The 23,841-nt window shown below is 45.4% G+C and overlaps 1 long non-coding RNA gene across 1 annotated transcript in view; it reads right to left on the reverse strand.

Moving 5' to 3' along the window:
- LOC135907565 (uncharacterized) overlaps window positions 1-23,841 on the reverse strand; it is an 89,090-nt gene that overhangs the window by 31,458 nt on the left and 33,791 nt on the right. Inside the window, exon 2 of the long non-coding RNA XR_010566053.1 lies at window positions 6,096-6,314. This is a non-coding gene — a long non-coding RNA (uncharacterized lncRNA). The remainder of the gene's footprint in view (window positions 1-6,095; window positions 6,315-23,841) is intronic.

Raw genomic sequence — 23,841 nt, forward strand, 5'->3', positions numbered from 1 at the left:
CAGTTATATACACAACTGCACCCGGTTTGTAGAAGTCAGATTACGTCGCGAAGAGAACAAATAGCTGTCGCCACAAATATTAGCAGCATATAAGGAAAAAGACCTTATGTGGGCCCAAGCTAAACGGGCTCCAAATTGTCCGGAGCTACTACTGAAATTCAAGACATGTAGAAATCGAGTGAATTCCATGATTCGGCTAGCAAACGAAATCATATGCGCCAAAAATTCAAAGAAGCTCGTTCGGACGTGAGAGAGACGTGGTCTCTTGCAAATGAATTAAGAGGTATATCCAAACGTGGTGGCCGCCTGTTACCACTTGAGTCCCATATTTCTGCAGATGGGGCAACTGTTTCAAATGAATTTAACACATACTTCTCGCACGATTCTGGTACTGCTAAACCACACCCTGGGGCGCTATTGCGTAAAACTATTCCAAACTTTTCTATTCCAATTCTGCTATCAGCCCTCCGCGATTGGTCAAAAACTTTTTTCGACCCACTTCACCTGTCTGTCACGCGACGTAGCGAAATCCGCAATACCTCCCCATCTGATATGATGTGTACACACTGATTATGCATTATTTGACAGAAAAAAGAAAAACAGTTATTTCTGATTCGGCCCATTTTCGCCATTAGCCCTCGGCTATTGGTAAAACGTTTTCGGGCTGCACCCACTTCACCTGCCTGTCACACGACGTCACAAAACCACACAAACTCACCGCGTCAAAGTGACGTGTACGTGATATTAATATGCCGAACAAAACTGAATTTTTTTCTTGATAGCCGCAGGCTGCCCCGTTCCGAAAGGAATAAAAGATGGCTGCCGCCGATCGCTGAGACGCTGGCTACTCGCACCTGCCGGAGAGCATGGGTGTATTTGCGTATAATAAAACATCTTGCGTGACCGTGTAACGTTTTCAAGCACTTTCAGCACGTTTACTACCTCATTCTGCCAACTCTTCTTTGCTGAGGGTCAGTTTTAGCGTCATTCTTAAGCTTTCGTTGCATGCGGCCGCGATTTTCGTCCAGCCACCACAAGCTAAGTAAGGGAAATAAGCCGACCAATCGCAGACGTCGGCACCACCCTCTTCATCCGGTTGTCAATTTTAGTGCACTGGCTCTGCCCCAATGAATCCCTCTCCACTTGAGCGTTCTCCTCGCCTCTTGTCAACCAATTAGATACGACAAGCCGCTCAGTGTAGGCAATGTTATTCGTTTTTCAAGCAAACAAAAGTGACCTATGAACGAGGAGAGCGTCTGATTGGTCTGTTCAGGCAACCCTGCGGGTGACCGCCCGGTGCTTGCATCGGCGGTTACGCAAATTTGACGTCAGGAAATTAGAATAGAAACATATTTGGATAGTTTTACGTTATAGGGCCCCTGATCACTGTACTTTAAGAAACAGCGTATACAAATCTGCGCACCTTCCTTCTCTATCAGAACTTGATCTCAGGTCAATTCTTTTTAACTTAAAAGCTGGTAAATCACCGGGCGTTGATGGCATTTCTATAGACGAGTTACGCAGAAATTTCGATGCTGTTAAGTGTGTGCTGTTATCACTCCTGAATCACATGTTAAACAGTGGTATTATACCTACAGAAATGAAAAAGGCCATAGTCATACCGCTGTTGAAGACTGGTGCACGAAATAGATACGAAAATTATCGCCCAATTGCAATTCTGCCGTGAATCTCTCAAATATTAGAAAAACACCTGCTGCAAGTCATGTCGAAGTACCTCGGTGCCAGTAGCATTATTTCAAGTACGCTGTATGGTTTTGTCCCACGTAGAGGCACACAGGCTCTCCTTGAGGATATTTCAGACAATATAAATTCAGCTTTTGATGCTAACCAGGTCGTACATGCTCTTTTTCTTGATGTTAGCAAAGGTTTCGACAGTGTTTGCCATAGCCTTTTGTTATATAAGCTTTCCTTGATGGAATTTCGTGGGCCTTTCCTAAAACTATCCTCTAACTTTTTGGAGGATAGAACGCAGTTAGTCTCCATTGAGCAGTACCGGTGTAATACAGCTTCAATAAAAGCCGGAGTACCTCCGGGATCTATATTAAGTCCACTTCTTTTTATTGTGTATGTGAACGACCTCGCCGCTGCTATCCCTACTTTCACATTTCAGTACGTAGACGACACAGTTATCTTGTCTCAAGCTCCCCGTTTTTCAGATGCTATGTCCCTTTTAAAAGATGTGTAAGGAAGATGAGGAACGTGCGCGCAGTCAGCAGCATCAGCAGCATCAAGCGCGCAGCAGAGGCTCGAGCTCGGGGACTGTGCTCGGTGCATCGTAGAACCGGCGGTCGCTACGAACCCCAATAAACCTCCTTTATAAGTGGTGGAGCTGTGCGGGGTAACGTTCCACTCTACCATCCTGGAACTCCGTTCTCGGACACTACCCTCTGCCATGCCGGAGGCCAACCAGCAGACTCTTCCATCGCCACCCGTCCCTTGCGCTGGCACCGTTCGCCAGCGGGAGCCTCCCATCTTCAGCGGAACCGACGACAACGACGTTGAAGAGTGGCTGTCGTCCTACGAACGGGTGAGCGTTCACAGCAAATGGAATGACTCGGACAAGCTGGCTTACGTGTCATTCTACCTCGCGGGCGTGGCCAGTCTCTGGTTCAGAAATCATGAAAGGGATATCCGAACATGGTCGGCGCTCAAGACGTCGATTACAGAAGTATTTGACCGACCCGCCGTCAGGAAACTCCGAGCCGAGCAGCGTTTGCGTACACGCGCACAGGACATGGGTGAGACATTCACCAGCTATATAGAAGACGTTCTCGATTTGTGCAGGCGCGTGAACGCTGCCATGACGGAAGCGGAAAAGATCAAGCACGTCATGAAGGGAATCGACGATGACGCGTGTCAAATGCTTCTGGCCAAGGACCCGCGCACTGTTGGCGACGTCATCAGCTTGTGCCAGAGCTATGATGAATTGCGTAAGCAGCGAGTTCTGACAAGGCGACATCCCACACCAAATGCGGCATCACTCTGCAGCCTTACCACCGGCCCAGAACTCGACTCCCACTTTTCTCCCGGGCGCTCTCGTCTGGTTGTTAGTGCCACACCGCACGCCTGGGCTCGCTTCAAAACTGCTTCCGAAGTACGACGGTCCATACCGCGTTCTCGAGAGAACATCACCCGTTAATTATCTGGCTGAGCCGCTAACGCCGCCGTCCGACATGCTACGTCGTAACCGTGAAGTCGTTCACGTTCAGCTTCTCAAGACGTATCACAATTCTACCATCCTTCCAGAAAACTAAGTCGCCAGGATGGATCCTTTATTTCCGCGGGGCCATTGTAAGGAAGCTGAGGAACGTGCGCGCAGTCAGCAGCATCGGCAGCATCAAGCGCGCGGCATAGGCTCGAGCTCGGGGACTGTGCTCGGTGCATCGTAGAACCGGCGGTCGCTACGAACCCCAATAAACTCCTTTATAGATGCAACGATTTGCGTTATGAACTGGCTCACTAACAATGTCATTAAAGTTAACGTCTCGAAAACACACCTTATACGCTTCCATATTCCTTTGAAGAAAATTAGTTTAGACCTTCCATTACTGGCACACTCATCACCTTGCTCCCCCTGCACCTGCTCACCTATTCAATACGTTTCAACAGTGAAACACCCCGGCGTTTTCCTCGACAGTGACTTCACATGGAATTCGCATCTGGCCCATATATGCTCAAGATTACGTACAGTTTCAGGTACATTATACAATATCAGATATTACATGCCACTCCCCGTTCGTAAAATGGTTTTACAAGCTTTGGGATGTGGTACGCTTCGCTATGGGATTACGGCGTACGGTCACTGTGCGATTAGATGGAAAAGTAGAGTCAACTCTATCCTTCGATCGATTCTGAAAATTATTAGTTATGATTTAAGTTTAGCCACCGGCATTGACCTTTTCAAAGCTTTAAGGTTGCCAGATTTTAACGCCCTTCTGATGGAAACGGCCATGCTGAAGCATTTCTGGTTGCACAAATACAGGGTTGACTATGTTCCTGCTCGTTGTCTCCGGCCGAAAGACCGTTTTTGGGTGTCTCGCTGCTCTACCAAGTACGGTCAGCGCACTCGTAATTACTTCATCCCTTGCTCTCTCAATAAACTACCAGCAAGTGACTTTCGAGCGAAATTAAAGTATAACTTCAAACAAATTCCTCGTCGCATTAACCTCAATCCCTCACACGGTTGTTCTTTCATGTATATTGAAACCCTACATAACTTTATGGTTCTGGAGCAAATACATCAATTTATTTGTTTCATTGTACAGCCATTGATGTGTGTGAACAGAGCGTGAAAAGAGTACTTTTGTTTTGTTTCAGTACCCTGCTCCCTGCAGATTTCATATGTATATTCCTGTCTCTTTTTTTGTTTCTATTTCGATTGTTTTTTGTTGCCTGTTGTCAATTGGATAATTGGTGGTTTTTAAGTAATATACAATCGCCGGATGTATGTTTTCTTGCTCTTTCTTAAGAATGCAGGGTTATGCTACTTTTCAGCGTAGGGTACATCGTTTGTTTTTATTTTTGCGTCCTCACTGCTCTTTGTTTTTCTCTTCTGTGCACTTTCCTGCTAACAATGTTTCTGCCTATCTTGAGTTATCCGCGATATTACATTGTGTTAAACGCTGTCCGTCGGCTCTGCCCTTCAAGCCCAATGCGGCTTTGGCACGCCTACTATGTATTAATTTTGGGTCAGTAAAGTATTATTATTATAATTATTTCGCACTGGCGCCGTTCACATTCTCGTTCCGGTTCCTTCCGGCGCTCCTCGTACTCATGTTTTACTTCGGGTGTACGAACTATACGTGTCCGCCCCATCGATAACGCCGCCGCTTTTAGCACTGATACCACTCCTTCTTATATAGTGCGGTAACCTTGACGTCACGCTATTGTTGATGCGAGAGTTCTAATGTGTTCCGCTTTTTGACACCTGCGCCGCCGCACTGCACCCGTATGACTGTGTTAGAAATCGCTAAGTCCATTTCTGTTGCCAGGCGCCGAAAAAACTACGTTCTCACCCTTGTGCCTGGGGCCTCTTTGGGTCCCATGTGAGACAAGGGCAGGTCAAGGGCACATTACAGGTCTCCGAGCCCACAGGGGTATGTAGCTTGGACCCTTCTGCGCTGTCACTAGGATCGGCCCATATGATGATTTATTTCTGTTGATGAACGCCGAAAAAACGATTGAATGTTAATAATATACAGCATTTGCCGTGAAAAAAATAACTGGTATACAGCAAACGCTGTCAGAATCTATGACATCATGACGAGCGGGCGCCACTTGCCTTGTTGTGCGCTTCTCGTTTTCTTTTTGTTTTTTTGCTTACCAAGCGTCCTCTAGCTGTAAGAGTGGTATTTTTAGTATTGTGAAAGGATAATTTACTGATACAGAAAAAAAATCATTTTCCTCTTAACTGGCGCTTTAATGTACGATTAAGATTGTGATGATTTTATGGTCTAATTTTGAAATCGCATTCTTCTATTATCCGTAGTCCATCCACCATGGTCAAAGGTGCTGTGCTTGGTTGATGTCCTTACATTATGATTTTATGTACTACAGTCGACTCACAAACGAGACACCGCATTAGCATGAAAGCAATGATGACCGCTTGAAGTTAGAATGAATACGTTAAAATAATATTTCTTCCATAGATATTTGCAGTCCTCCTCGTGTAGGGTACTGTACGCCCAATGCCAATTGGCCAGCAACGCAGTGGCAACACAAGGAAGCCGCAGTCAGACTAAGACGAGCCCCTTTTTCAAAAGGTGCAGGCTCCACGCTTCCCTTGATTTACCTTTGTGGACAAAATACAAATTTTTACGGAGTGCTTCCCCGGAGTGCTTCAAGCGATTTATTAGAGCAATGCGATTTTACGATGCAATTAGCCTTCTCCAGGCTGACAATTGCCTTATTTGGCCCTTGTCGATTACTTCTGATCTCAGTTGTCCTGTAAAACGCATGCCTCTTCGGATACCGCATACATTATCTGTGGCACCACTGAAGTGTTCGTCCTAGCACGCTCTCCATCGAAATGGTAGCAATATTGTATTTAGGCTATCATGCGATTGCCTACTAACCGCTTTCACGTTGAGTAGCCCGAGCGTTCACGCACTTCCCAGCGTGGGCGGAGAATAGCCGACCCATGCCACACCGTCGTTGCCTAAGTGCCCCGTTAGCGCATGTCAAGTAGTAGGCGTCACCGTGAGGATGAACCAAGTTCTCCCCTTCGACGCATCCGGAATGGAGCCTTGATATGCCTCTCGCGGACGGCCACTCCCTGTACGGTAGGGACATACCTGTGAGACAAAAGTAGGTCACGCTTCGTAAGATGGTTAACAGCTGAATTTCTGGATAGGCATAATGTAGAACAAAGTGAAACTCAGCTCTTGTTGGTACATTATTTTGGCGGAAACTACGTAAACTAGTTATTTGTTTTTTATTCTTTTACATAATTGTGTTGGCGCCATACATAACGTCCACATAATTTTTTTATATCTAAACCAATTTTATGCTGCCTATCAGACTCGGAAACATGGCTCAGATATGCAGGAGCTTATTTTTGCATAGCATTTATGAATTTAGACTGCGTAAACTGTACACACCAGCGTACAGAGCGCTTCATTACTGAAATATAGGTGCTGATTGCACCTTCCCCGCGAGACCAGTAGCATTCCCAGGAAGTCGAGTATTTTCGTTCAATCTCCATCGTGGTTCAATATGGCAGACGGGTAAAAGGGTGCGGCATTTCGAAATTTCGAAGGAGTGCCACTCGCACCCGTTTATTTTTTTTAAAAAAGCTAGTGCTATTTAGTTTCTAAATCAAGAGATGTTACAGCGGAAGTTCAAATTATTGATTGTGACAGGAATAGTGAAATTACAGTCTCAAAAAGATCAGCAGTATCCCGTCGTCGGCGAAGGCCCCGTAATGCGTAGCTGGCACAATCACGGCATTGCTCCTTAGTCTTGAAATTTTGGTCTGCTGGTACGGCCACTCGCTCTTGACATCCTTTCCGCGTAGCGCAACCACTACAAGGAGGATGGGGAGGAAAGATACAGCAATGTGTTTGTGTCTTGTACCTTCTCGGTGTCCCTCACTGTTTGCGCTACACTAAAAAGCGTTCTTTGCTTGTTTCCACAGCCCTAGGGCACTTTTCGACTTAAGTTTCTTCGACTTGTTCAGTTGAGCTAACTGGCGCTAATGCAGAGGTTCCAGGTGGAAGAGGCATACTCGAGTCTAGACCTGACTAAAGCTTTATAAAGTAGTTTTAAGGAAACAGGAGCTAAATAATAGTTACGACGCAATAAACCAAGAGTGCGATTTACATTGTTAATCATGTACTTAATATGAGTATTGCATGATAAATTGTTATCTATGTGAACACCTAGGTATTTATAAGCATCGACAGATAACAACTGAATGTTAATAATGGAATAAACAGGGATAGTACAGTCAGCCGTTCTTCAGGAAATCCTCATTATTCTGCACTTGTTAACATTCGATTTCATGGACCAGATTGAAAACCGAGAAGTAATGCTGTCAAGACCAGATTGAAGTTGAGAAGAATCATAAGGGTTATACATTGCACGGTATAGGACACAATCATCGGCAGTCAGCATGATTGTTCATGTGATGCAGGCGGCAAGGTCGTTAATGTAAATTAGAAACAATACGCGTCAGAAGACGGAGCCTTGCGCTACAGCGAATGTGAAAGAACAATTGCGCGAGTTATGAACATGAGCAACTACGCGCTGGGCCATGTTAGATAAGAAGCATTTATTCCACTGCAATGAATTCAAGTCAATATTCAGCATGCTTACCTTTAGTAAAAGCAAATGGTGAGAAACGATATCGAAGGCTTTTTAGATATCAACCAAAGTGCAGTCGATAACAGAACCACTGTCAGAAGCCATAAATAGGTCGTTAGTACAGAGAATTGGCTGAGTTTGCAATGAACAGTGTTTCCTAAAACCATATGACGAACAAACGTAATTTAGCCCTCACTTCACTCAGACCCTCTTCATCGCTGCAAGTTCATACAGCTGCAACTATATAAATTATATATGTCACTGGCGGGTTCTAGTATATTTTGGAGCTTGTCATAATTTTAGACTAGAGGCGACAAAGAAACGTGCTCACAGTTGATGCCTTTCGTGTGCTTGGGCCTGATTACGCGCGTAACGAGCCATGAACCAAGAATCTATGAAGCGTTTGAGCAATGAAGCAGCATGGGCAATGCTCGTTCTATTAGCCTGTATAACTGATAGGGACACGAAAATTGCAAAACGACTTCCACTCTGTGTATGCCTACAGACGTAAAGATTGTCCTGTGGCAGAAATACTATGTAGAGAAAAATACAGGATAATCAAACGTAACAACCTTGGTAGCAACTTCTAGCGCAATAATAACAACCTTCGTATGTTTTTTATCTAACAAGGCACCAAGAGATGTATATCTGCGGATAGTAATTTGCTCAGTCCACCACTGGGCGCCTTACCGCAAGATCCATGTTCTAAATTTCCGTGATAAAATAGCAATTACTTGTACTACCGTTACGCACAATTCATTGAATCGGGTGAATACACGGGTAAAAAATATGAAACCCTTCGTCAAAATAAAAACCAGAACGCGACTGGCTGTGTTAAATTTAATTATCTCCGGTCATTTTCAGTTTGTTGACTGCATGTGCGTTCAGCCATTTTCGAAAAACAAGGTTCTAGCATGGACACCCTTGTTTTCTCCAGCTGAAGGCTAGTAGTGGCATCCAGCTTCTTAATTCTCGAGGTAGTATTTTGTAAAGTTTGTTTCTCCCCTGTTTATCTTTTTTGTATGATTCCTCCCGCTTACCGTTCACTCAATGCAATAGGGGGGCATCATCTTCATGCAAGAAATTGGAGGGCAGAAGCACTTAAACAGGGAAAGAATGTATTGTATCGAGCTTGATGGTTAAGGAATGTGTTCCACAGGGAGAAATAATTCATTACGTCTTATAGGTCTTTCAGCTTTCTTTATAGGTTTATAGGTCTTTAATTTTATCTTTTGCACATCAGCAATGCTGTCGAGCAAACCGAGAATTTCACCATAATACAAAATATGTATTTAAACGAGAAGAAAGGGGTTAACCGAGGGTCCCGATTTTATTAGTAATATCATAAGAAGCCAACAAACATTGACACCAAGGACAACATAGGGGAAATTACTTGTGCTTAATAAATGAAATAAAGAAACAAAGAATAATGGAAATTAAAGTGGATGAAAAAACAACTTGCCGCAGGTGGCAACCGAACCCACAGCCTTCGCATTTCAAGAAGGCTGAAATATTTATTTGAAATGTATGAAACCTCACGATTCATATTTTACGTTTGAAACAAAAATCCGAATGCTAGAAAAAGGCGAGCGTGAGGGCAGTTCGCCACCCTTCGCATGAGCGCAACTTTAGTCACGTGTAATATGCTTTTCTGCATCACCCATACAGCGGCCCACGTCCTATAAAATCAGCAGTCGCACGGATAACAAACGGAGCACGCAACGTGTGCACTATAAACCGAGGCCAGCGCGCGAAGTTCCAGAGATCATCCGATAATTTCGTCACTATCTTTTTTACGCCTGTTTACAAAGGATACCAGAGGTGCGCTTCGCACCGAATGCCGACAAACGAACCGCACATTCCAGGGATCACATATCTCGCGCTGTCGTGGCTACTCAAGCCTTTCGTGTGGTCGTAAAAGAGACTGCAAGGCATGCATGCCCTGACAACCGCGATATCACCGTTGCCTTTTGCCAACACGCTATCTTAAGTGCATGATGCGGAGTTATACGCACGGTGATGTTTTTGGCCGCTTGTAGGCACGATGGTTTCCATGGTTCTGCTGTTTGGAGCCACGTTGAAGCGCACTTCAATATTACGTTGAAGTGCAGAAGTGCGAGCAGCTTCGTATAATTGCGTTGGCGTTAACGTACTTCCCGCACCCTCCGGCGTCTATATTTGCATACTTGTATCTGTGCCTGTATCTATGATTGTCGTATATAATCGTTTTCCGGCCTACCTGTGTCAATAGGTAGGCCGCGTTCGAATGGACAGCGCATCGACCGGCTGTGCTGAGGGCGCAGCTTTAGAAACCAACCATTGTACCAGCTCGGGTTAATGAGTATGTGACAATGTGTACATAAGTGCCGGTTTTCAACGAAACTTTGATGATGCTGACGATGATGATTATGATTGTGGTGTTCTGGCGCAAGGGCCAGAGGTGGCTAAAGAGCGCCAACCGAAACTTTCACGCCAACGTGGATCACCACATGTGCTACTGGGTAGGTGCCAGTGTTTATTTAATTATTTAGAGTACCCTCAGAACAAGTATGCATTCTAGAGGGGAGAGTCTACATGAAAGAAGTTAAAAATAGGTTTATACAGAAAAGGGACAGTATAAGTAACAATGATAATTACGCTAGCTCACTAGTTACACATCATAACAAACACAAAAGACATAATACTGGTATTTCAGAGCGGCAATCTGATTATACACTTTTCAATACACAAGTTAGGAATGATAGATCAATACAAACATACTTCAGTTGCAAATATCGTGCTTATAAATAAAAAAATCACATGACATATTAAAAATACCGAAATCTGGCCATAATGTGTTGAGACGTTGATGGAAATGAAATGACCATAATTTATAGTTATTGGTTCGACCACGTTATTCGCGATTTAAGCAGGAATTCAAATTTTGAATTGGCAAAGGAAGTCTCAAAAACCAGGAAGTGGCCAGACCTCGCAATGCAGCTATGGCACTTGGGATGTATTCTTTGACATTAGTGCACGTAAGGCGACTGGTATTAAGTACAGCATAATTACTGCTTGAAATCACAGTTGGTATATCATAATACACTCGCGCAATATTCTAAGCTTCAGTAATAAAAACGCACGCGTGGCTACGGCAACATGCTGAACTGGGTATCACGTGTAAAAGCGTGGTTTAGTTTTCGATGCGATTGGTTTTGTTTTGACTGGTTAAATACCAAAGCAGTGGGACAGGAAATCACGAAAACAAGCAGCCATTATCGCAGAAATCATTTAACAATTCGGAAAAGACGAATCACAAGAACATCGACTTGATAGACAAAAATTACACTTTGTTACAGCACGGCCACACTTGCCATCTGCCTCCCAATAACGCCGCTGTCTAATCGCTATCGCGTTCACCTATCACAGTCTTCAGCATGCTTCTAGTGAAATACTACATCCTCATTGCACATAAGGAAATTCTGATAAACACTGTTCCAGGGCGTTTTCCGCGTTAGCCCTTCATAATTAAATACTTTGACCGCTAAGCTTTCCATTTCACTAAAAAAATAGGTACCACGAAAATTGGCGCCCAGCACCTTTAACTACAGCAATGTTCATAAATGAGATGTAGGTAACTAAAGCAGCTTTAAATTTAACAGGATTACTTATACTAACAATAGATGTTGGCAGACCGTTCCATTCGTTGAATGTTTTAGAGCGCAACTCCTTGGCGCCCGTTCCCGCGTTTCGCGTCGCCGTCGGTCTCGTCGTAACCAAGGTCACCATCCGTGCTGCTATAGCTGCGCTAAAATCCCTTGATAATTGGAAAGTAGCGACACTCTCCTCCTCGATTCCCTTCGCCCGCCGACTGCGCACGGCACGCTTTCTCTCCGGGGCTCCCGCGGACGCGCCGCAGCATTATATGGAAGCGTGTTATTTTGGACCAGTTGCGCGCCCTATTGGTGTTGAAAATGTTGAGAAATGCTCATAACAGCATAGATAATGCTGAAGGTAACATTTATGAACAGTTTTTTTTTTTCTTAAAGCCGTATGAACAAGGCATCCTGATGTAAGAGGAGCTTTGAGGCGACTTCTATACTCCAGATAATTTTTCTGCCACATGATGAGATACTTTGTGCATCTGATCTAGTATTGCTTGTGGCATGTCCCTTTGTGTGGGCCTTATTCAGCGCAAGCCTTAGACCTCTGTTTCAAGGTCGCGTTGTGAGCTACAGAAAATATCACGTGACCGAACATGGCCGGAAGCAAACAAAAGCATGTGCAGCCGTCTATAGGAGATGATTACTGATTAGCAAAGTTAAATAATGATTAATTAGTGATTGGACTAAGATGAATAAAGGTGTATTAAGGAGGATTACGATGTACTAAGGAGCATTAAAGTGGATTAATATCATTGAAAGTGGATTAGGGTGAATGAAGGTGGATTAAGGTGCATTAGGAAGCAATATGGTGAATTAGGGTGGATTGAAGTGAATGAAGAAGAATTGGGGTAGATTAAGGAGGACTAAGATGCATAAAGGAGTATTAGGGTGGATTGATGTCGGTGAAGGTAAATTAGGGAATTAGGGCGGACGAAGCTCGATTAAGGTGCATTAACGAGGATTGTCGTTGGCTAGGGTGGACTAAAGTGAACGAAGGAGAATTAGGGTGAATTAAAGTCGATGAAGGTGATTCAAAGTAGATGAAGGGGGATTAGGATGGATTAAGGAGAATTAAGGTGCATTAAGGGGGATTACGGTGGATTAAGGTTAGTGAAGATGGATTAGGGTGGACTAAGATGGATTAAGGTACATTAAAGATGATTAATGCCGATGAACATGCACGATCGGTTAGTATGGATTAAGGCTTATTATGGTAGGCCTTACAACCTTAATCCTCCTTCATCCACCTTAATCCTTGTTCATCCACATTAATCTACCCTAATCGGTCTTAATACTTCTTCATCAACCCCAATCCACCCTAATCCGCCTTAATGCTCCTTCAACCATTTTAATTGTCTTTAATTCAATTTATTTTTATTTCCAGAATTACAAGTGTTCTGGTGCATACCAGAGGCTAAAAGCTGTTGGAAAACCGGTTGACTAGGCTGATGGTCCGGTACAAGACATACTTGGTGGGTGCATAAAAATCGTAACATTGTTAGACACTCAGAATAAATTAATTACAGCAATGCACAATAACAAGACCGAAAATAATAGAGACTAAGAGGAAAAACATATTTGTTACATCAGAAAAATGGAAGTATCTGTGTCAGGGTTACTAACAAAGCTAACACAATTCGCTCTGATGTAGAGACTAGATAATACAGACTAAAAAAAGAAACATATTCGATGCACCAGAAGATAGAAATACATGTGCATGCGTTACGAAATCGGTAACACAGTTGTCGCTGAAGAACGATAAACAAGAACTGATCACATGTTTACAAAATGAATTCGCAGTTCCTGGGATGAAGAAGTATATGTACCTTGATATTTATTTAAAATGTGTGGTAGATTATGTTTTAATGACTGTAGGCTATGCTTATTACGAAACCACGGAACATACCACGTACCACTATTTCTTGTATTGGAAGAATTGAATTTTGGTGCCAAAGGTGCACTAGACACTGGGAAATTTTTGAAGGCAGTATTTGAGAAATAAAATCAATATAGAAGGCGAAAAGTGTAGAAATATTCAATTCTTATAATTTTATGCTTTAAGAACGCTGGCCGCGCTTTCTTCAGATAAATGATGTTGTCAATGTTCTGAATCATTTTCTTTTGCAAAGAAAAAAATGATTTCCATAATATCCATCTTTCCTGTAGTCGCCCACACTAAGCTACATTAAACTAAATGGGAAGAAAATAAGGTAAAAAAAATGTTCGGTTTTGCTTTGATTGGAAGAAGACGCCGACATCGAGACTGAACGCCTGTGATAGCAGATAGTTTCAATATGTTTATGCCAAGTAAGGTGTGAAAAAAAGTGACGCCTAATATTTTATGTTCATCTCCAATTTGCAGTTCTTTACCAGCACAAACTAAAGTTTGATTACTAGTAATAACTTTATTGTTTGTGCGAAATAACATTACTTTAGTTTTCGTATGGTTTATTTTTAGGCAATTAGCGAATTAACATTCAGAGAGCTTAGTGAGTAGATAGTTACATTTTTCCATTTTTTCTTGTGAATTCGCACCGCAAATAAGATTTGTGTCATCGGCTTACACAATAAATTTTACAGTTGTATCAATATTAGTAATGTCGTTAATGTAGAGGTTAAAAAGCATAGTACGCTCCCTTGTGGCACATCATTTAGTAAAGGAAGAAAACTTGACTTCTCGTGTTCTGTGCATACTCATTGTTTTCGATTAGTAAGGTAAGACTCAAATAATGCTAAAAGAGTACCTCTAATGCCATTCTGTGATAATTTCCATAGCAAAAATTTATGATTTATACAATCGAACGCCTTACTGAAATCAATGAATAGTGCCAATGTGAAGAGATTTTTTTCTGTTTTTTATACACCTTATTCCACCTTAATTGTGCCTAATACACCCTAATCCACTTTAATAGACTCTCATCCACTTCCATCTACCTTAATCTACCCTAATCGGTCTAAATCCTCCTTTATCAACCCTAATTCACCTTAATCTATCCTAATTCCCCTTAATTGACCTGAGCTACCCTAATCTTTCCTCATTGTTGTTCATGCACCATGATCCATCATAATCAGTCTTAATACTCCTTCCTCAACCCTAATTCACCTTATTCCACCCTAATCCGCCTTAATACACTCTAATCTTTCTTAATCCTCCCTCAACCGAAACAATTCAATCAATAATGAATCATTAATTAACTTGGCTAATAATTCTGTTATACAGGGGAGGGGGACATGCTATCGGTCGCCTCTGGCCGTCCTTGGGCCACGTGATGTTTTCTGTTCCCAACGCAACTTTGAAACATAGACATCTAAAGGCTTTTGCCTTAAAACTTAAAAAAAAACGCAATGTGGACTAGCTAGCGCTCATCACCTGCAATACCACGGGTACACTTGCCACAAAGTTTTTCAGGTCTTGCATTCATTGTATCTCACTGACGCACGGAACGACGTAAGCTAGAAATGATAGCTCCTCTACAAGCTGCAATTTCAATTTTCAGTAAAACAGGCAACAGGTCCTAAAGTCGCGAGAAGTGCGATCGAGAGGCTGTCTCTTCGCACATGATTGTTCACAGCGGAAAGCAAAATCTATAACGCTGCGCTTCCGACTGAATAACAACAGTTGGCGACGTGCGTGGTGATGGAGCCGCCGCTGAATATTAAGTATACTGAGAACCGCATTTTTATGCAACGTACAAATTGCCGCAACAAAAACGCTGGTGAGCAGGCCAGAATAATGAAAAAAATGCAGTATACAGGATGCTTTGCTACGAGCAATACGAAACACACCTCCCCTCGCAAACAACGCTGTGCGTTGTCAGAACAAAGTTTGTTCGGCCAGAGTTATGCAGCCACTGCTTCCCGCGCAAGCCATCACGCTTCCTGGTGGTATCATAAAAATGGCATAACAATCTCCAGGCTTCTTGCTGCAGTTATATGCGCAACAGCACGGCATAGCTCTAGCACATAGAGCAGGAAACACAGCGTACAACGTTCACTGCGCCGAGCTAAAGCGCCGAGCCAGCCGAGCTGAGGAGAAAAATGGCGCGAACGAAAAAGAAAAACACAAACAAAATGCAAGATAAGCGCGTTTCCAAGGGCAACGGCATGGAGACTAATCGTCGTGCAGAAAAACGGGGGCAAAACTGGTTGCCGCGGGGGGGGGGCGCACAAGGGGCGAGGAGGAGGCGAGGAGGTGGTGCGGTGGCGGCAGAGTTCAAAGAGTGGTGGTACTTTCAAATTATAAAGGGACTTTCGAGGAGGTCGCGCGGCGGCGGCAGAGTTCAAAGAGTGTCGCTACTTTCAAATTATCAAGGGACTTTAAGCTGCGCGTGGTGCGAGTCTTGCTCTTCCGTTGTCATAGAGCTTCATGCAATGATTAGCCGAGGGAGCTCTGGGGCTAATGTATACGGGAGCTGCAATGGGAGCGGTTGTGCCAGCATGCGAACTATAAGTGCATGGATATGCCTAAATTTCGTCCTTATGGCTTCAAACGGCTGTGTGACTTTGTAAGCAGGTCATTTTGAACAATATACTGTGTAATGAGTAATTAAATAAACATTATTAAAATTATTGGACGGCACGATTGGAACACAGGACCTCTAGCACAAGAGTCGGATATTGAGACCATTAAGCCACGGACGCATGTATCGAAAGAGAAGCGATGTAAAACGCCTTTATCAATTTATCACGCGCATGAGACGCCTTGATGCTTGGCGTGTTTCGATTTGGCCACCTCGACATGCTCAATCGTTGCAATTAGTAGCGATTGTATATGTTCGTGGCGTCTTCTGCACATCGAAGAGGATAGATTGCTCTGAAATTTGCGACAATAGATTTATATAGCGTATTATCCAGCGGCACAAGAACGTCTGAATCCACAAGCACGAAGATCAGACAAATCCATGTACTTCCTATCATCAATAAGGCAGCAGCTGCGCTCAAAGATCGCATTACCAAGTAGCGCAATCGTCAGCCACTTTTTGGCGTCTTAATGTTGCATGTTTTGGTTTGCGAATGTGTTATTATGTTAGAGCGAGGCGCATTTACCTCATATGTATGATATCTACGTGAAGAGATGAATGGTGCTGAATTAATCCATGCCGACCGAAGCGCTGCGCTCCTTTAGTTAATCTTATGTAATTAGCATATGCGCTATTCTTCCCTGCGGGTTAACAGCGAAAGTGGGTTCAGTGTAGTCTTCATTTGTGTTACGCTTGCCGTACGACAGTAATTAGTTAGCATAAACCGAGCGGAGTGATTATGGACGCCTCAAAGGCATTTAACTGAGATGGCATTATGCGGGTCCCATACTGATGCCGCATGTTCCAACTATCGACGAACACATGTCGTGCATAGCGATTCTTTGGGTGATAATGGTGCGAGCGAGAAGTTCCTGCGAAGATATCCAAGTGTGCCATTAGCTTTGTTCATAATAAAGTCGATATGGTACTTCCTGTATAAGTTATAGGTCATATGGACGCCAAAATATGTGCAGTTTCTTACACTCTCTAAAAGAATATTATCAATAGGCACGACTAGCTTCATGTGTACTGGTTATTCGCATCGAGGTACATTTCTTGATGTTAAGTTGCATGTGCCATTTTTTAGTACACTTAAGCAGCGTATTTAAATCATCCTGAAAAGAGGACATATAAGGGTCATTAGTAATTTTGCGATATATCACGCAATCATCAGCAGAGAGAGAAACAAAAACGTTTATTACACGAAACAGTGTCCCGGGCGAGGACCGGTATCACCCTAAGGTTGGAAGGCTCCTTAGTCCAGGAAGCCTCTGGCTTCAGCTACCCTCTTGGTCCTGGCAACGAGTTGTCGTTGGTCTTCCAGGTCCGCGAGGGCTAGCTTGGCCTCCCACGTTTGGAATAGCTGGTTTGCTTCTTGTGCTCGTTTTGCGTCCATTTCTGGTTGCATTTCGCTGCCTTCCTGCCATGGGCATTCCAGGAGCAAGTGTGCCAGAGTGTCGGGTACGTTGCAGAGTGGGCGGAGGTAGCCGTGGTAGAGGCGATGCATTAACTTTCCGTGAGTGTACGTATTACTTCACAGGCACCTAAGGATCAGGCTTTCTTCTCTGCCGAGTTTAGAGTGCGGTGGAGGGTACACTCGACGCTCGAGCCTGCAATGTTTCAATATGGCTGAATACTTGGATGGTACGGCCTCCGCCTCTTCTGTCGTGGCTCGTAGAGCGCGTGGGGAGAGGGGAGCCCTGCTGACGTGATCGCGGGCATCGGCGTGAACCGCTTCGTTCCCCTCCAGTCCCTCGTGTCCGGGTACCCGCGTTACGCAGGTGTATGGGAGTGGAGTGCTTCGTCTTTTTAGTATCTTGAGTGCATCGGCCGAGATGCGGTCCCTCAAGAAGTTTCTGCAGGCGGCCTGAGAGTCGGTGGATACAACCGCTGCATCTGTACATGTGGTGGTCGCGAGAGCGATTGCCGCTTCTCCAGCCGTTTCTGGTTGCGTGCCTTGATGGTTGCCGATGCTAGCTCGCAGCCTCGGGGGTCTACGACGCTCAGAGCGCACGCGTTTCAATGCGGATACTTGGCCCCGTCGGTGTAGCGGGCATTTGGGTCGTGCTTGAAACTTCGTTTGATGGCGTTGGCTCTAGCCTGTCTTCAACTCTTGTGGTATATGGGACGCCTGTTGCGCGGGACGCGTGCGATGCAGAATGCACTCTCGAACGTCCGGTGGGATTCGCTCTTTCTTGTTCGTGTCTGCTACGTACGTTCCACCGTAGTTCAGCCGTCTGAGTACTCATCTCCCTGTGGGCGTGAGCTTGAGTCGTTCCAGTTGGCTGTTATGTGCACTTCGGCGAGCTCTTGCCACGTGTTGTAGACGCCCATCTCAAGGAGACGTGAAGTAGAGGACATGGCAGGCAGTCCCAGGTCGACTTTGATTGCCTTCTTTATCAGGATGTTGAGCTTTTCTATTTCGGCGTTCTTCAAAGCCAGGTACGACTTGCCGTATGTGATGCGGCTGGTGAGCAGTGCATGTATTAGTGTCTTGCTCCTTGAGCCCGCTTCTTTGGCTTGAGATCCTCTTGACGAGGTGTGTGAATTGCGAAAGGGTGCGTTCTAGTATCGGTAGGCTGGTAGCTCCCAATCCGTCTTTGTGGATGTGGAGTCCAAGTATTCGCATGGTGTCGACTTTCGGGATCGTTGTGCCGTTGAGGGTGACGCTGGAGTCGGGCTCTTCGTAGTTGGATGGCCGGCCTCTCGTTCTTGCCTTCAGGACAAGGTGCTCAGACTTCTCTGGGGCTCAGCGGAGGCCACCATTTCGGAGATAGCTTTCAATGGTGTCTACGGCTTTTTGTAAGCACTTTCTTGCCTTCCAGCGTTCGTAGCTCTGGTCCAGAGCGTGATGTAATCAGCATACATCGCGTGACGCAGATCTGGTATGGTCTCGAGGACGAGGGGTACCTTGATCATAGCTACGTTAAAGAGTAGCGGTATAATTACCGACCCTTGTGGGGTACATCTGTTCGGAAGTAGGAAGATTTTACTGCCGTTGTTGCAGATTCCACTTGTTGCCGTGCGGTATGTCAGAAAGTTTCTGACGTATGCACAGGTTCTAGTGCCGCAGCCGGTGCTTTCGAGATTGTTGAGCATCGCCTTGTGGCTAACGTTGTCAAATGCACCCTTCACGTCTACTGACACTATGGAGTATTTTCTTCGATTGTTTAGGTGATCTAAAATGTCCTCTTTTAGTTGTAAGAGTGCGTCCTGCGTTGAGAGGTGCTGCCTGAAGCCGAACATGGTGTCTGGTAGGTGGCCGTTGTCTTCCAGGTACTGGTTTATGCGGTCGTGCACAATACGTTCGAAAACCTTTCCCGCGCACGAGGTGAGGCAGATAGGGCGTAGGTTCTCCAAGCTGACGGGCTTGTTGGGCATGGGGATCATGGTGATGTCCAAGTGCTTCCATACAGCAGGCAGTTCTCCTTTCTCCCAGCACTCGTTGTGGTAACGGAGGAGAGCCTCGGTGGCCTGCTGCGGTAGGTTGCGTAGGTGTTTGTTAACGATCCGGTCTTTACCAGGACTAGTATTTCTGGTCAGCTTGGATAGGGCTACGTGGATTTCGGCCTGGGTAAAGTGTCGGTCGAGTTCTGGATTTGGTTTTCCAGAGTATTCTTTGCTGCGAGTTGACGCGGGAGATGCTGCGTCTTCGCATAGTTTCTTCTGTATTTCTCGCAGGAGGTGTTCTTCTGATCCGGCATGGTTGTGGATAAGACTGTGGAGATGTTGCTTCTGTTTTGTTTTGGTGGGCTGAGTGGCGAGGAGTCCACGTAGGAGGTGCCAGGTCCTCTTCGGGCTCAGAATCCCCTGTAGCTTGTCACAGAAAGCGTGCCAGTTCTGCCTGACAAGGTGGTCCGCATAATCTTGAGTCTGCTTGGCAAGGAGAGCGATGCGTGTCTTTAGCTTTCTGTTAAGCTTTTGTCGCTTCCATCTCTTCAGGAGGCCACTTCTTGCCTCCCGAGATGAAGGAGGTACGCGTTGACCGCGAGTGTATCGGCATCGAGTTGTATGATCTTGGTATGACGTTCTGCAGTACCTAATACATTTTCGAGCCGCTCGTTTCCTGGAGTCGACTCCACTGTGCCCAGGGGAGGTCTGTAGTAAGGGTAAGATTGGGGTTTGTGTCCCTGGAGACGCTGTTTCCAATTATGGTGGTCTGGAGAGGATCATGCCCGAGGGTGCGTCTGTATTGCTGGGCGGCATCATGCACTCTAGCACCCCTCTTTGCGGTGGTATGGTCGCCCCATGCCGTGTGCGAGGAGTTGAAGTCGCCCACCATGACGACTTGGTGTTTATTTATGGATTCCCTTATTTCTCATACAAAGTGGTCGAAATCCGCTAGCTGGTCGCGAGTCGGGCTGTACACGCTGGCCACGAATAGCTTTTCTGCGTCTTTCGTTCCGGTAAGACCGGGATTAAGGTGTGTTTCGTCTGGATGTGCTCTACATCGTGTTTTTGGGCTGCGAGAGTTTTCTTCACCAGTATGGCAGTTCGTCGGGTTTGTGCATATGTGGCGTATCCTTGCAGTCGGACGTTTTGCCTGTTGGTTTCCTGTAGCGCTATGAAGTCGGGTTGATTCAGCTTGACGAATTCTTGTAGGTTGGCGTGTCGAGGTCGGTATGATCGGCAGTTCCATTGCCATATGCGTATAGCTGAATGCTGGTTCTTTGCCTTGTGGTTAGGGGTCGCCATCGTCGATAGATTCGAATTCGCGTCTGCAATCGCGCGTGGGCGAGCCCGAGCGAGAGTCGCTGTGGCTGTTCGCTTGTGCCTTCTTCCGAAGCTGTGCCTTGGTGATGTAGTTGTTCTTTACATGCGTTATAAAATTGTTCAGCTGTGGCGCGATCCCATCGATTTTGGCGCTTAACATGGCGATCTTGTTTTCGAAGGAAGCGGCTGTTTTTTAGACTGCTCAGTGGAAAATTTGGCATGAATGTTCATAAAGGCTTCTTGAAAAATAGGCACCTTGCATCTACTATGGCTTCAACGTCGGCCATAGTCAACGCCGTTCCTGACTGTCTGCTTATGTTTTCGAGCTCCTGGCATTTTTGATGCAGCTTGTCTTTGTGTTCTTGTTGTTCTTTGCATTTTTGAAGTTGAGTTCTTCCTGTTTCTGTTGACTGCGGAGTAGCTTGTCTATGATGTTTTGCTGGCTTTGCAATTGGCTGCGCTGATTCTGCAGTTTGCTCTGCTGGTTTTGCAGTTTGTTTTCTAGGATCCGTATGACTGCGGCTTCAGCCGATACATCCAAGCTGCTCGTACCACCCGAGTCACTGGAGCCCCTTGCCGGGTCGGCGTAGCTCGCGCGCTTGACTGAGCTGGAGCGAGAGCGGGAACGTGAGCGCGAAGCACTTTGCAGTATTGACTTGGAGCTGCTGTGTCTTGGGGAGCTGCTCGCACTGACTCTGCTCGAGCTGGTGGCCGAGGTGCCCAGCTCCGGGAACTCTTCACTGCTGGAGCTCCAGCGGTTGTCTCTTTCTTGTAGTCTGTTAAGGCGCTGTTGCCGTATGTATAGGGTAGAGGGCTTGGCTTCAGTCTCTTCTTGCACTCTGTACTTGTAGTTTCATGCGCTCCTCCGCAGAGCTTACAAGTCGGATTGCAGTCATGTTCTTGTGATTGTCCAGTCTTGCCGCATTTGTAGCAAAAATCTGGGATTGGTTTGGGACAGACGTCTTGGCGGTGTCCCGTGTTGCCACAGTTGCGGCACTACTGCACTGGCTTGCGATATGGTCTATAGCGGAAGTCTACGCTCTGGAAGATTATGTAGTAGGGAATGGGTGGTCCTTCGAAGAATACGACTGCCGCGGTCGATTGACCCATCATTCGGGCGTGAAGAACGGTGTGTCGTGCCGGTGCTCGGATTCCTTCCATAAGTTCTGCGGTGCATTTTCCTGATATGAGGCCATTGATGACGCCTCGGGAGACGTCGTCCGGAGTTCGTATGTTGTCTTTGACGTTGTGGTAAGTGCCTCCGAGCTGTATTCTGTTGATGCTGACCAGCATCCTGGCGTTTTCTTTGTCGGCCGTGCTTGCGATGAATAAATTTTCGATTCTCTGTACCCGTACGCGTACTTTGTCATTGAAGTTCTGCTGCGATAGTCCACTCGCTCTACCAATGGCATGCATGACTGCGACGGTGTTCCATTTGGCGAGGTCGAGACCTGCTTGCGTGCGGTAGGCGATCTTAAAGTCGTCAAGTGGCAGGGGCGGCATCCTGGGTCTGCGTTGTTGCTGAGAAGGTGCTGGATTGGACCTCTGCTCATCAGTTGGTTTTTTTGCGGGCGTCTTTGAATTGGAGGTGTCCTTCTTGGCTTTCTTGTTTCTTGTGATCCAGGCGCTTTCCGCTTCGATTGTTCGGCCACTTTCTGCGTCGTAGGTCCAGGTATCTTTCCCGGTGTTTTTTTCCGTCCGGTCTTCATTATTTACTTCATCTTCTTTCTGGTTATTTGACATTTCGCTTGCAGCATCTGCCTCTCGGCTCATCGTAGGGGCTCTTCGCCGCGGCGTGGGCGAGTTCTCGTGCTCACGCGGCACGCGGCGCGAGGGTGTTTCTGCCGATGGGACTGCGGGAGCTGGTTCTGTAGGTAGGCTTAACCGGGCGGGCGGGTGGTGGTCGGGAATAACGCTTGATATCTTGAGATAAGTTACACTCAACCGAAAGTGGCTAGTGTCCGCCGATTTCTCTCGCCTTGCCGGTTGCACCGGTGCAAAACTTTGGTTCGTCACTGGCCTTGTTCCGGGGTGAGAAGCACGAGAAGCGGGAGCCCATGTGAGACACGTCTGTACTGCATGGCCCCTGGCGGGTTTCCAATCATCAGCAGAAATAAAAATTTTAGACGAGATGTTATCGGGTAGATGGTTAACGAAGTTCAAAACTAAGAGCAACCCAAGTGCCGACCCCTGTGGAATGCCATATTTGCCGTGTGTTAGAGTTGAATTAACTTCTTTAGCGTATACGAATTGCATGCGGTGTGTTAGAAGTGTTTTATTAAATTAAGTACATTATTACGAATGTTCAGTGCGCTGAGTTTATATAGCAGTAATGTGTGGTGTACCTTGTTGGCTAGATGTAAAGAAATTGTTAGATTCAAGGTGACTGATTACCTGAGAATAAATTACATGCTCCCTTATCTTGCAGGGCACTGAAGTCAAACTAATGGGCCTATAATTCGATGAGTTATCCGCATTGGCAGATTTACGAATTGGAATGATCCTAGCCGTATTAAAATATAGTGGCAATGCGCCGTTCTGAAGCCACTGAGAAAAAATTAATTCTAAAATTATAGAGCAATACTCATTACTAATACTGCGTAAAAATTTAGTGTTAATTCCGTCAGCCGCACATGACGATCTTAATTCAAATTTAGTTATGATTGGTTCATTACAGTTACTAATAAATACTGTGGGATCCATGTGGGAGTATATCTAGTTCGCATTTCGAGAGGAGGAGTAACATGCGAAGGCGGCGAAGAGGGTTGCACGAACGTATCTTTAGCACATCAGCGCATGCGTGGTCGGCGATTGCGCTTCCACTTGGTGACATTAATGTAAGCTTTGTAGTGCTGTCTCCTATAATAGAACTCCAGAATGCCTCATTGTTAGTTTTCGGTACTTTGGGAAGAGTAACGTTGTAGTAGGAAAACATCGCAGACCTTAAGTTAGAAATGTATGTGCCGGAATTGGACTTGTATGAGAACCAGTGTTCAGGATTTAGTGACCGTGTAGCGATGTGAAACAGGCTTTTCTTTTTGTTACTCAGTCTGTTAAGGTGCATGTTATACCATAGTACGTTACTATTTGAATATATAGGTCAAACTCGAATATAACCACTTTTTAGATCAGAAACATTT

Source organism: Dermacentor albipictus, chromosome 1, assembly GCF_038994185.2.
Source record: "Dermacentor albipictus isolate Rhodes 1998 colony chromosome 1, USDA_Dalb.pri_finalv2, whole genome shotgun sequence".
Lineage (NCBI taxonomy): Eukaryota > Metazoa > Arthropoda > Arachnida > Ixodida > Ixodidae > Dermacentor > Dermacentor albipictus.